The following is a 15,195-nucleotide window of genomic DNA, read 5'->3' as shown; positions in this document are numbered from 1 at the left end:
CGATGAGATCCATCTCCCCTCCTGCCATCGCAGCTCCTGTGGTTTCGACTTCGTTACATATTCATCTTTCTAATGCAGTGATTAGCTTGTGGGGAAGGGGGGTGGAAATTAATAAGGATGCTCTGATTAGCTCCTTACAGCGTTGTTGTTGTGCGTGTGTGTTTTAAAGGGCCTTGTTAACTGGGTTCAAGAAGACCATTGCGGGCAAAGAGGTTTTCCAGAAGAGCTGCTTACAGTGGTAGCAGGGACCCCAGCTGGGTGGGGAATACACAACAAGCTTCTGGTTTAGATATGTTGTGTTCACAGCACCAGTATTTCCTGCCCCCCTTTGTTTTCTCCAAAGGTGTTTACAAGGAAATGCTGACTCAGGGTTTATCCGCACTTCCTCTTATCCTGCTGCTTCTGCCCCTCACCAGGGAAGCCGCTCATTTAAACTCAGTCTGGGCTAACAACAATTTGGGTTTTCTCTAGGATTAGTTGATTAGAAAGGTCATCAAATTTCTGCGCAAATGGTGTCAACAAGGTGGTCCAGTCACACATTTGGGCTTGGCGAATTCAGTTTGTGTAGGCGTCTGAGTCTCTATCAGCCTCCATAACTGCTGCCGCTTTCCTGCCCTTTTGCAAGTGCATGTTCATTAGGCACATCAGTGTCTGAGGACTTGCCTGAGTCCTGAGATATTGAGCCTTCAATTGCCTCTTTTAAAAGTAAATTTGCAGACTTGCTTTTAAATCCTTGAAATCCTTGAATCATTACTGTTCCCGGTGTGTAAAATTTCTGATGTTCCACAGCCTATGGTTGTCCCTCAAAGTGATTTTCCCCCCATCATGTTCAGAGAGATAAGATCATGTCACCATTTAGCATACCCTCCAACATTTCTCTGATGAAAATAGTTAGAGAATATTATTATTATTATCATCATCATCATCATCATCATCATCATCATCATCATCATTATTACCCACCCATCTGACTGGCTTGCCCCAGCCACTTCCAACATATATAAAAACACAATAAAACATTAAACATTAAAAAACATTCGCTATACAAGGCTGCCTTCAGATGTCTTCTAAAGCTTGTATAATTATTTCCTTGGCTCGGAGGTTGCGTAACTCCATACCCTCCAACATTTCTCTCATGAAAATAGGGACATCCTAAGGAAAAGTGGGACATTCTGGGATCAAATAAGAAGCTGGGAGGCTGCTATGAATTCAGGACTGTCCCTGGAAAATAAGGACATTTGAAGCGTCTGTCTCAATGTGATTTTTATCCTGTTGTGTTCAGAGACATAAGATTATGCTGCCATTTAGCTTTGCAGCTTGCCATGCCCCCCAGGTTTCTCCAGGATTGATGTTTGTTCAAATTTAGAACTAAATATTGGGTTTTCCCTGGGAAAGGAGTGGGGTCAGGGGGAAACTGCTCGGTCCATTGTCTAGAAAGCACAGCTCAAGCAGAAGCCCACTTGGATCTGTGCTTTCTAGGCACAGGACTAGTGGAAGTGTGAACGATCCCTCAGTTGAAGCAGCATTCCAGGTGGAGCTGGGTTTGGCCCAGTAGGACGAGTTTCCAGTGCAAAAGGAAACTAGCTTCCCACACAATGTTCTCCACTGGGAACATGAGGCCTACTCAACCTCTCACCTAACACGTAAAGCAACAGTCTGAGGTGCTTCCTTGCAAGGTGATTAAGTGGTGGTGGTGGAGATTCCACCAGTGGCAGCAGCGGTCCATATCCTGGAACAGAGCAAAGAGATCTGCTGCCAGCTGTGGGCTAAGTTAGATCTGCAGCTAGGCAAAGTCCCATTTTCTGCTGCAGCACCCTTTGTAGGGATGGCAGAGAAAGATTGATTCAGTTTGCAGTTAAAGACAAACCACCTCATTCACACTTCCCAAAGCAATAGGCAAAATTGTATTCGAAATTTGCACACCTCTGAATTTTGCAGAGCTGTTCTCCAGCCAAGTAAAGCATACAAAAATATGGGTGCCTGGGCAAAGTATCACTAGAAATGTAACTATTAGTGAAAACAACATATTAAAAATGCATTATGTTAGGACCAATTTCATACAAATATGTGCATGTTAGGGAAAAGGTAGCATTAAAATGCTGGTTCGTTTTCACAAGGACTTTTTATTTCTTAAAAAATACAAACGGAATTTAAGATTGGAAAAATTAGAAACTGGGAGAAACCAGCATTGACAATATCACCCATCCATAGCTCCTTGCCAATGGATCTGCTCGTGGGGAAATGTCCATAATTCTGCTCCTTAAGGATATGAATTTCATCACTGTAAAGAGCAGCACCTGAATATTCTGGTAGGAGGAATTAGGAAGGTCAACCAAGACCACCTCCCATTAAAGGACTGCCTGCAGCATTAAGGCACCACTTTCTTATTCATTTATTTACTTATTTATTGCATTTATATCCCACGTTTTTCTCTAAGGAGCTCAAGGTAGTGTTCATGGCTCTTCCCACCTTGTTTTACCTCCCCTCCCCCCACAACAACCCTGTGAAGCAGGTTAGGCTGAGAGGCTGTGACTGTCACATGGTCACACCTCATGAGCTTTATAGCCGAGTGGGGATTCGAATCCTGGCCTGACACGTCCTTGTCCAACACTCTGAGCACTACAACACACTGGCTTAAGTGGTGTACAGGGAATCTTTTTCAGCATGGTTACACTGGAGTTAATGTGATATAATCTCCACCCAGTGCTGATCTGAAAATGTACTTACTTCACCAAAGTCCATGCACCAAAGCATTTTTTAATGATCTACCTTATATTATAATTTGTTTTTATGTTGTTTTTTACATTGTTGCAACCCACCCTGCAACCTCATGGTTAACTGCAGTTACGAAATCTATATGGTGATGTTGATAATCTGGTTGTATTCAGCTACATCCAACCCAAGAGTAGACCTTTTAAAATTAGTGGGCCTAAATTAGTTGTGCCAATTATTTTCAGTGAGTCTACTCTGTGTAGGGCTAACATTGGAGACAAGAGATCATTCTTACTTGTCACCCAATAGCAAAGTTCTATGGGTGGCTTACAATAACGACCCCTTGGCTTTCATCATTGCCCCCACAAAATATTTGAATTAATGAGAAAGACCTTGGATATGATTAGGCTTGCCTCTTCCCAGCTACAAAGAGATTATTAAATGTGGCCCAAGACAGAGTGAGATTCTAGAGAACGGAATTCCAAGTATCACTTATTTACAAATTCCTTGGAGGTCCCCCTCCCTAATAACCCATGTAACTGCTAGCTTCTATCCCTGACATGCCAGAGAAGGGGAGGCGGGAAGATTAGCACGCCCTGCCGAGTGACATTTTCCTTGCTCAGTTGAGGTGTGATTATTGGGTAATAATTACACCCTTTGCCTCAACTGCTCCCCACCTCCCTCCAGACTCAGCATCTTTGTTGTTTCCCCTCTTCCTCCTGTAGGCAAAGACCTTTTGCCCCACAATGGATGAGGGTCAAGAAGGTACAGAGATGGCTGAAGTTGGCCTTCTTCTCTGTTTATTCTCAACTTTATTTCCTTAACCCACAACTCCCTGCCTCTCCCTTCCCTTCCCTTCCCTTCCCTCCTTCTTCCCCAGTTCCTCTCTTTGAGCACCTTGGGCAACAGAGATATCCAAGGCAGAATACGGATCATCTCATGGGACAAACTTGTAAATGCAAAAGGGGGAAGGGGATAACTTATGATGGAACCACTCAGGCTTGGAAGAACAGAGCACAAATCTTAACACTGCTGTTGGCTTGTGCTGGGTGGCAAAATCACTCCCTTCCCTGTATGTAAACTGGAGAGCAAAGTGGTTATTACGGCAGAGAGAATTGGTGCCATTATTATGGCAGAGAGTATTGCTGCCACCACCCACCCTCCCCATTCAGGTTCTGGCTCTTTAAGAGCTATGCCACAGTCAGTATGTGACCATTTCCCCCCCCCCCCCACTACTGAATCCCCATGCTGGGGAAATACACACCAGTTGAATTTCTGTTCGTCATGCAGCCGGAGACAGAAGATAATTTTCTCCCGGTGACTGAAGACTGTTTGGAAGAGGGGTTGCATCCAACTAAGTTTTACTTTGAGTAGACCCATTGAAACGAATGGACCTAAGTTAGCCACTGGGTCTGCTTTGAGTAGGGTTAGCATGGGATACAACCCTGGGTCCCCAGCCCCTTGTGTAGTAGGCACTTTCCGCACTTCTACTTCTGCTCAAATTGGGTGTTTTTACTGCTTCCGAAACCTGTTCTTTCACAGGGAGCAGAGGGGCAAAAATAAAAATAGGTAAATCTGCGCTATGGGAAGCAGAAGCTCTTTGAAACCACTTCCAACCAACTCCCTTGAAACCCATGGTCTGTCTCAAGCCTCTGTCAGGGAAGTAAGCACAATTAATTTAACGATTGTGTGGCATCGGGAACCCTGGAAGCCATGTAAATTATGAACTATTTATTGTCATCTCTATAAATGATAACATTATTGGTATTAGTATGAATAAGCCCACTGCATCTGCAGTTATCTCATGCTTCCTGCAAGAACTGTACTGTTCTATCATAGCACTAGGTGGCACCAGGAACCCTTCTGTAGACAGATAGAAGACACTTTTCAAGAACTTTCTAGTCTGCTTCGTAGATAGCCGGCAGTTGATCAATAGACAAGACTGATCTGTAAATACTGAGGATGCTTCCAGAATGGGGCTTTTAACACTACCCCAAACCAGTCATTTCACTTCCGCTAGCAGCTATATGCTTTCCTCATTTTTGGCTGGCATGGCACTTTCCTTGCAGCAGTGGGGCCTGCAACAAAATGTTGCAGCATTGAATGCTGCTGGTTAGAGTTCCAGCTACTCCATTGCATTTGCCCTCTCACCTCTTTCCCATCACCCCCAATTCTCCCCTAGAGTTCTTCTCCCCAAAAGAAGAAGAGGAGAAGAAGAGTTTGGATTTGATATCCCGCTTTATCACTACCCGAAGGAGTCTCAAAGCGGCTAACATTCTCCTTTCCCTTCCTCCTCCACAACAAACACTCTGTGAGATGAGTGGGGCTGAGAAACTTCAGAGAAGCGTGACTAGCCCAAGGTCACCCAGCAGCTGCATGTGGAGGAGCGGAGACACGAACCCGGTTCCCCAGATTACAAATCTACCGCTCTTAACCACTACACCACACTGGCTCTCGCTACACCACACTATTCTGCAAAGAATATTTGCAGTTCTGCAAACCCTGAAGTTCCCTGAAGGTTGCTGATGCCTCTCTCTTGTGTGAAGGTGGTGCCATTTTGGCTACACAGGCAACCAGCACTCACAGTGAGAACATCAGAAATAGAAGGAATTCTACCTCCCACTGTGTTCCATTCACATTAGTTGGTTCATCACCATCTTACGGTTGGGTAAGGAACGATGCGCCTGAGCATGACACTTTAGAAGCATACTTTAAGACCCGTTTTTAAAACATTGCATTAAAATGCTTTCTCGCATACATTTTTTAAAAAATTCATGCAATAGCACTTAATCGTAATTTATCATAGAGTTGTTTAACTTCTTTGGGAAAATGTCAGTCACAATTGCTGCATTGCGAACACATGTTTTCCTCAGCCTTTTTCAAATAAATGAACCACAATCGAGTAATCACTATTTGTGCAGATATTTTAACTTTTTCAGTGCAGGTGACAAAGCATTTGGGGGCAAATTAAAATCTGGTTTTAAAAACATTGGCATCCTGTGGCAACAGGGTCAACTGTAAATGTAATTGTGCAACAGCACAGCAGTAGGGCTGAAGAACCAAAATGTCGCTGCACATGTCAAAACAGCGCCTCTTTAAAAAGACAGAAGACCAGTGCTAAGGCAAGGGTGGGGCCCTTTTTCTGCTGAAGAGCTGTATTCCCATTTATGGAACTTTTTTGGGGGGGTGGGCACATGCCAGTGATAAAATGGACAAAGCAACCAATGCAAAAGCAGGGGAAAACACAATATGATGTGTGATAATGAATTCATAGAGTTGCCTTGTCAAAAGTGACTGAACAAGGAGTGGCCATTCCAGAGTAAATATCTAGTGTGGAAGCACTCTTTGATTATGAGGAGAGCAAGCCTTATTTCATTGATCATCCCCCTCCTCCTGCTTTTCCTTAATCATTTGGGTGAAGAAAGCGGGTTACACTAAAGAGAAGGACCTCTGAGATCAGCTGTCTTGGCTCACCACCTATTCCAAAAGGGAGGGGATTGATTAATTTAAATGCAGCATGCCAATTTTAAAATTGCCCACTGATTGCTAATTAGCCAGAGCTAAGGGGTAGTGGTGGTGGAAGTCACATGCATATATAACCTTATACAATGGGTTAGCAGTGGGACATGGGTGGTGTTGTGGTCTAAACCACTGAGCCTCTTGGGCCTGCCGATCATAAGGTCGCCGGTTCGAATTCCCGTGACGGGGTGAGCTCCCGTTGCTCAGTCCCAGCTCCTGCCAACCTAGCAGTTTGAAAGCACGCCAAAAAAGTGCAAGTAGATAAATAGGTACCGCTGCAGCGGGAAGGTAAACGGCATTTCCGTGTGCTGCTCTGGTTTCACCAGAAGCAGCTTAGTCATGCTGGCCACATGACCTGGAAAAACTATCTGCGGACAAATGCCGGTTCCCTTGGCCTGTAAAGCGAGATTAGCTTCACAACCGCAGAGTCGTCTGTGACTGGACTTAACTGTCAGGGGTCCTTTACCGTTACCTTTTACAATGGGTTAGTAGAATAAAAACAACAACTGTAATGCAATTGTGTGTGTGTGATTTCTATAATACACATATATATTTGAAAAACCAAAAACCAAAAACATAGGCTTATGACCAGACACATATGAATCTGACAGAATAAAAATACCCTGATCTTTCCATCCCTAATTTGGGTAGTACATGGCCTATGAATCAGAGAAGCCGGGATAGGGGATGGAATAGGATTCACTGCAAAATCTTTTAATGCAGCACCTGTAGTATATAGTGGGGAACCTTTGGTTGGACTTTGGCATTGCTGGACTGCAACTCCCACCAGCCACGATCACTGGCTCTTGCTGATGGAAGCTGTAATTTGGTAACATCTGGAGAGCCAACGATTCCCCACCCCTGGTATATAGGATACTAACCATTTTGAACCAGTGAAATGCAAACCTGAACAGTAATCTGGAGCCAGACTTTCTGCCCAACTGTTTATCTGTTTACCATCACTCACTTGCGTGGCAAGGCCCCAAACCCTCCCGAGATGTTGGAATAAAGACACATGAAACTGAGTGAGCAAGAAACAGAAAAGGGGTGAGTCCTCAATCACGTGCAGTTTAAATAACCCAAGCCATGCCCCCTGACCAACTGGATTGGTCGGCTCAAGGGATGACGTGGCCAAGGACTCCCAATAGCGCAGGGGCTATCCCGCCCCGTGCGCACGGGTTGGGCTTGTGACCAGCCCGCAACATCATCTCCCCAGGAACGGGAAATGGCTTTTTCAACCAAGGTTGGCTCTTAAAATGCTTAAAATCCATCGTAAGATCCTGGATAAGAGATACAGTGAAGGAGTTGTGGTGGGCAGAGGAGATGGTACCAGTGTTTGCAGCTCTCAAGTTACAGGGAACCAGGCAGAGGGCCTTCTCGGTAGTGGCGCCCGCCCTGTGGAACGCCCTCCCATCAGATGTCAAAGCGATAAACATCTACCTGACATTCAGAAGACATCTGAAGGCAGCCCTGTTCAGGGAAGTTTTTAATATGTGACATTTTAGTGTATCTTTCATCTTTGTTGGAAGCCGCCCAGAGTGGCTGGGGAAACCCAGCCAGATGGGCGGGGTACAAATAATAAATAATAATAATTATTATTATTATTATTATTATTATTATTATTATTATTATTATCTCAATTCTTGTTGCTCCTTCTCTTTTTCTTTTTCTTCTCCTTCCATTCTGAGTTGCCCTTGCTGTAGTCTACTAGGCTAGTTCATTCCTTTTATTTGTTTTTATTAAGTCTTGTACACTAGACTAGTACACCAGGTTCACATGATCACCGGCTTGGTTAAGATTAGCATTCTTTCTGCATACCCTGTTTTACTTTATTTATTTATTGGAAAGTGTGGGTGGCGAATGAGCTGTGGGAACAAAGTGACCCAAACAATCATCTAATCCAACCCCAAGCACTGAAGCAAGATCCTGCATGTCCAAATGTTCCTAACATAAAACTAATGATTACTTTGGTTAAGCAATATTGCAGAGAACAGAAAGAACATCTCATTGTTCTGTTCAAGATAAGGGATATAATCAAGGATTTGTTTGCAGTGGAATATCATAGTGATTAGTGTGTCAGGCTCAGTCCTGTGCTGGGGATGTGTGGATGCAAATCCTCACTCAGTCATGAAGCCCTCACTTGGACCAGTCATTGTCTCTCACTCAGCCTAATCTTCCTCACAGGGTTGATGTGAGGATTAAGAAGGGTGGGAAGAACCACAGACATTACCCTGAGCTCCTGGGAGCAAGGATGGGATATAAATAAAATTTATTAGTGTAGATTTTTATATTGGGCATGGAATTTCATGTACGGAGAATCTCAGTAACATTGTTTTTTAAAGCAAGTGTTTAGCCCTTATGGCTTCCAATGTGGACTTGATAATGTGTGGCCAATGTTTCCTGAAGCCTCAGAAATGAGGGCAGTGGCTGAAGAGAAGATTTTGTGAACAAAGGTCAGTGCCAGTCCTTCCATTAGGCTAAGTAAGGCATTTGCCTCGGGCAGCAGGTACTGAGATGGAGGCAGGGAAGCAGCAACAAGGTGTCGGGAGGACAGAGTTGTGCATGCCCCATGGACTGCTCTGTGCCTTCTAAGTGAACTTGCTGCCCCCAGATGTGACTGAAGACGCTGTTCCATCCCTGCTGCTGAAGATTAAATGGCTGGTCTGAATGGGAAGTGGATGCCAGTCATGACAGAGGCAGATGGAGCGCTAGTGAAGGTTCCTGAAGTTATTTCCCCCTCCCCTTGAAGAGCAGAGCACAATTAGTACATGTAAAGAAGCACTGAAGTGCTAAATGCAATCAGTTTGAATAATATCAAAAGCCAGAGAATTCAGCTTTTTGTGGTATAAAATTTATATCATGCCAGTGCAGAATTCAACCATACACACACACACACACACACACACACACACACACAAAATCTGGAACTGGAAACAATAGGCTGAATATCTATAACAGGACCATTTTTGCTCCATTTTTTTCTGGGCTCTTTAATTACATTCCCTCTGGGTTCCATCCTTCCTCCTGACATACATTCCTCCTCCTCCCTTCCCTCAAAAAAGTACTTGTCCAGGCTCAATCTGTCCCCTACATATGTCCTCTGTGGCCCCGCCACATTATTCTTTATAATATAAAGTGACAAAGCTGAGGCTACCGTATACGGAAACGGCAAATAAAATTCCCCCTTTCCCAGAGGACACCTGGAAATGGTAGAAAATGAAAGGTACTCACTGACTGTTGTGGAGAAGAAGGGAGTGAGGGCTGGAATCCAGATGTTTGGAGGGCTTTGGATCCAGATGTCAGCTGAAATATTTAACGTGAACATTCTCCATGTAGAAAGAGGAATCTTGCCGGTGGGCCCACCAGCCCTCTTTTTACTGCGTTCCCAGGCTCTGCAGACTCTCTAAACTTCCTTGCATTTCAAAGAGAATTGGTGCATACTGCTCTAGAATGGCTTTAAAAGACAGCAGTCCCAGCCCCCAAAATCCAGGGCACAAAAGCACCACCACCCCTCAGTGAATCTGTTCTCTGAACTCGGGAAAGCCAGCACTCTTCATACTCCTCATCTGCCTTTGCTCGTTTCTTTTTGTTTTAAACCATTTATTTAAATAATATCAGCAAGCAGCACAACACACTCACACACTTTCGAGGATGGGCAACTTACTTTTTCAAAAGGCTCAGGGTACTCAGTGGAGAGGAATACCTGACTTTTCCTCCCACCCATCTCCTCTGCCTCCATCCAGCATCAAAAGCACTCCTCTCCACATACTTTCCTCTTCTTTCCTTTAATTGGCAGTGGCAGAAGCACCAGCAGAGGCACTGGCAAACTCAATTACTATATGTAAAATCAGACTGTTATCTAGTGACTTACCTTGTAGACTTGTTGCAACGATGATGATGGCGATGAAGAACCGATAATAATGAACAGCTGCAGAATGGAATGGAGAGTATGGTGTGTGTGTGCATTTTCATTATTATCTCTGCATTTATTTCTGCCTTGCTGACGCCCTATTTACCTGTAAAAGCTGGTCACATCATTTCCATAATGTATTTGCACTTTTTCAAGGTGCTACTTCACATACATCAAAAGACAGTTTATTGATAAAGTTAATAAATAAACAAAAAGGTGCCTTCAGATTCCACCATTATTGTGTGTTGTTCCTCCCCCTTCAAAGATAGCTACTGTGCCTGGGTCTCACTAGGACTCAACAGAGCTTCCATTTTGTTCAAGGACCAGCAAGCTCTGCATTCCTCAACCTGGTGCCTTCTAGATGCTTTGGACTACATCTCTCATCATCTCTGTCCATTGGCCATGCTATGTGGAGCTGATAGGGGTTGTAATCTAACAATGTCTGGAGGGGGCCAAGTTGGGGTGAAGCTGAGATAACTTACTGTGCACCCCCTGGCCTAATAGGTGCTCCTTCCCTGTTTAGTAAAGGTAAAGGTAAAGGGACCCCTGACCATTAGGTGCAGTCGCAGACGACTCTGGGGTTACAGCTCTCATCTCGCTTTATTGGCTGAGGGAGCCGGCGTACAGCTTCCGGGTCAAGTGGCCAGCATGACTAAGCCACTTCTGGCAGACCAGAGCAGTGCACGGAAATGCCATTTACCTTCCCGCCAGAGCGGTACCTATTTGTCTACTTGCACTTTGACGTGCTTTCGAACTGCTAGGTTGGCAGGAGCAGGGACCAAGCAACAGGAGCTCACCCCATCGTGGGGATTTGAACTGCCGACCTTCTGATCGGCAAGCCCTAGGATCTGTGGTTTAGATCACAACGCCACCCGCATCCCTCCGTGTTTGGTACAGCTGCTTAAATGTGTGACACACAGTAAGTTGCCCCTTTCCCCCAGCCTTTCCTATTGCTGTTGTTTTGAAGATTTGCAGTAACTGTGTGGCAGCTTTAGCAGAGGCACATATCCACTCCAGCAGTTTTCTGATTCAGAAACAAAGACCACAGGTGTTTTCTGCACACAGGTCTGTAAACCCCCTTAGCAGGATTCTTTTATACCTTCCTGCCGAGTTCCTATAGACCTTTCACCTGAGTGTGGGGTCTCTGAATATGCTTGAATTTTGTACAATATTTTTAGGTGACGCATGTTGGCAACCTCAGCTTCAAACTTGTAACTTTAATAATAATAATAATAATAATAATAATAATAATAATAATAATAATTTATTATTTATACCCCGCCCATCTGGCTGAGTTTCCCCAGCCACTCTGGGCGGCTCCCAATCAGTGTTAAAAACAGTACAGCATTACATATTAAAAACTTCCCTGAACAGGGCTGCCTTAAGATGTCTTCTGAATGTCAGGTAATTCTTTATCTCTTTGACATCTGATGGGAGGGCGTTCCACAGGGCGGGCGCCACTACCGAGAAGGCCCTCTGTCTGGTTCCCTGTAGCCTCACTTCTCGCAATGAGGGAACCGCCAGAAGGCCCTCGGCGCTGGATCTCAGTGTCCGGGCTGAACGATGGGGGTGGAGATGCTCCTTCAGGTATACAGGACCGAGGCCGTTTAGGGCTTTAAAGGTCAGCACCAACACTTTGAATCGTGCTTGGAAACGTACTGGGAGCCAGTGCAGATCTCTCAGAACCGGTGTTATGTGGTCCCAGCGGCCACTCCCAGTCACCAGTCTAGCTGCCGCATTCTGGATTAATTGCAGTTTCCGGGTCACCTTCAAAGGTAGCCCCACGTAGAGCGCGTAGAACTTTTGTTGTTATGTTAGAGTTTATCAGGGCCGTTTCAAAATTCCTTTTAATTGTGCATTCATGATTATTTCTATTCATGGTTGTGTCACAGTGGATATACGCATAGCCACTTTCGATACTGTTTGTCTCTGCAAAAGTTTGGGGACAAATTCATGGCTTCACTTCCAGGGTGTGCCCCATAACTCATTGCTGAAATCTTTTCATACCAGAAACGTTTGAGCTTATTTTATCTTTTTGGTTTCACTTTTTGTTGCACTGTAGTGGAAGAGTGCCCCTTTAGACAGCAACAATGCGGCAACATCGGGGAAGCATCACAGAACAGCTAAGAAAGCTGAATGAAATGCGGATGGTCCAGTATAAATCCATCATTAATGCAGTATCATCATGTCAATGGGGTTTTGCCAAATACACCCGCAAACGGTTGTTTTTCCGTTAAAGATAAATAAATAAATGAGGTGCTGTTATGATAAAACTGCTGTGGGTACCAGTCCCATCACATACATGCACATAAAAAAGGCCAGTGAAAAAATCCCCCACCAGTCTGGGGCCCTTCCCGTGTATCTTGCTGGATACTCGTCATATCCTAAGTATTATGAATAATTTATCAAGGATTAAATTAATAAATAAAAGGCATCATGCATTTCCTAAATAAATGGATACACCAAGAACAATCCCATTTGCTTCTCTTCTCCTGTAAGGTCTTTGGCCCTTTCACAGCAGCTCTCCCTTTCTCACCATCTCTCCTTCCCTCATCCCACGCCAAGTAATGAGAAGGGCAGCCGCTAAAATGCTGCGGAGACCCTTGCAAGTCTCTCATTCCATCATTTCCTCTAATACCTTTTTGATTATCTTAGTGGCCAACATTTATATTAAGGCTCCTCCAGCTCGCTACCTCCATATACTTTACGGTGGTTGTGTTGTGCTGTGTGTGTGTGTGTTGCTTTTTTTGTTTTTGCTTTTGCATTTTCTTTTTAAGATAAAAAATGACTGCTGATGTTTATGCCCCTGTAATACATTATGTATTATTTTGTTTTAAGCACTGTCTTTTGCAGGCTGACAGTAACAATAAAATGTGAGGATGGGATTCTTAATACAGACAGAGTAATGCTCACCGTGAATGCCACCCCTATCATTTCCCCTCCCCTTTCTGCTCTCCTAAGCACTTTTTGAAAGGCTCCCTTTTATAATCCAAATAAAATTAGAGCAAATACATCGATTTACTGGAAAAGAGGTATGTGTGTTTTCCCTACTCCCCCTCCCCATGTTAACTGGGTTGGGGAAGTTACTTCACCCTATTTAAGCCTCGGGTGGATTTTTTTTTTTAAAGTGGCAGAATACTAAACATTTTTGCCACCTTTGACCAAAACCTCCCCATATGTGTGAAATACGTACCAATGATATGAATTTGAAAGGATCAAAATGTGTCATTTTGCGTCCATAGTAATTCTCACAACAGCCCAGTATGATTCCCACCTTGGTGTTTGTTCAGAACTGCAAAATGCAGCCAGCCTCCCAGCCGTAGCTAGGGAGGGGGGAGCAATTCTATCCAGTTCACATTTCATGGAAACCTACACATGGAAACCAAAACAATAGGCATACACAAACACAGCCATACTTCTAAATTCGCTCTTCTCCGCATTTTTCCGGACAATTTCTCTAAAAAAGGCAACGTGTACAAAAATGCATACATTGGTGAAAATGATATCCCAAAATGCTTCATATCAGGGAAAACAGCTTTGTAAAATTGTGCAGATTTTGTATGTCATGCAAAAATGTGCATATTAGGATAAATACGCTCTAAAATGCTACTGAATTTTCATGAGGACCTTTTTTTTGGGGGGGGGGGAATTGCAAACTGATGTGGAAAACTGAATGTGAGATGGGAAAAAATTAGAAACAGAGAGAAATGGAAACCAGCATGTTCACCCATGCCTACTTTGAGCACATTTACTCCAGGGGAGTTATTCCTCCTCCTCTCCCTCCCCCCCCCAAAAGAACAACCCACCCCTGACTCCCACCTCTTTGGCTGACTCTTCCTTGATTTTGTCACTTGCAGGCGCCTGCCTGTACTTCCACTTAAAAGCCATGAAGGATCTGATTCCATTGAGGCTGCTTATTCTCTGTGTAATTTGGAAGCTTTCAGAATCTGGTCGCTGTGCTTTGGGGATTTTAAATTTCCGGGATATTCACTTAGTTAAGGAATGGAATAAAGTCTCGTCACACTGATTTAATGAGAGAGAGAAAAGAGACAAGGTTGAAATGGCAGAAATTAGGAGTGGGGCAGCGAGGGGGAAGCAATTTTCTTCGTAACACTCATGTTAAAATATTGATACAGGCACTTGGGCGGGGGAGAGAATTAAGTGGTCGGGCTTGCTTTGAAAATATAGTGGGGTTGATGAATTTTTTGTGGTGAAGGAGCCACCAAGTCAGGGAACTTCTGCTGAAGAATTCACTCCAAGCTTGTGTGATATGGAAAATAGCAAGGTGGGGGTTTTTTGTTGGTATTTTTTTACAGGGATAGTGGCTAAAATCTGAAATAGGCTCCTTTCCAAATCAGGCAGGGCTGCTGAGAAGTAGTAAGAAGCTACTCTCTGCTTCCCAGAAACCTCTCCTGACTTCCTTGGTTCACCATTCTCATGATCATGGTGTCTCCCCTGCCAGGTAAGTAAGTAAGTAAGTAAGACCAACGGGATCTGGAATACATCTGACGCATTCACTGAAGCATCCACATCCTGGGTGCATCCAGAAATTTGAATATTCTGAATATGCAGGTTCTACTGAGCAACCATTGCTAATGGCTATTGATAGACCTATCCTCCAATCCCCCTTTAAATAGAAGCTTTAAAAGCCTCCACTCTAGTATCATAGAAGCTGCTTCCGCCAGCAAGAGGCCTCTACTCATGCTTTATCTAGCCAACTCTAAACTTCATACATCACTCTTTTTAAGCCAAATATAAGACAGAGATTGGGGGGCATTTCACATCAAAATTTGGCCTTTGCCAAATGAATTCCATAGGCACACATTTCAGCAATTGTTCAAGGGGAAGGGACTATGAAATAGAGTGAAGATGCCTATTCAGAGTGAGGGCAGGAAGCATGGCCTCCACTCTGATTCAGCTTCATGATGCTTTCATGAGGCCAAGTCTAATTGACAGTGTGATGACACGGCACAACTGGGCTCCCATGGTTGTGCAGAATGTGCAAATAATGCTAATAATAATTGCAGAGGATTTTATTGTAAATTGCATCTTAT

General features: G+C 44.0%; 1 protein-coding gene across 2 annotated transcripts in view; it reads left to right on the top strand.

The window, feature by feature from the left end:
* Positions 1 to 15,195, top strand: part of CASZ1 (castor zinc finger 1) — a 446,064-nt gene that overhangs the window by 19,729 nt on the left and 411,140 nt on the right. The window contains exon 3 of one of the 2 annotated variants that reach the window (XM_079986664.1): positions 14,458 to 14,603. The exons of the other annotated variant lie outside the window; for it this stretch is intronic. The gene's annotated coding sequence lies outside the window, so the exon portion shown is untranslated. The remainder of the gene's footprint in view (positions 1 to 14,457; positions 14,604 to 15,195) is intronic. 2 annotated transcript variants of the gene reach the window in all.

This window comes from Podarcis cretensis (assembly GCF_951804945.1).
Source record: "Podarcis cretensis genome assembly, chromosome: 8".
Lineage (NCBI taxonomy): Eukaryota > Metazoa > Chordata > Lepidosauria > Squamata > Lacertidae > Podarcis > Podarcis cretensis.
This window is presented reverse-complemented; position numbering and strand designations above follow the sequence as displayed.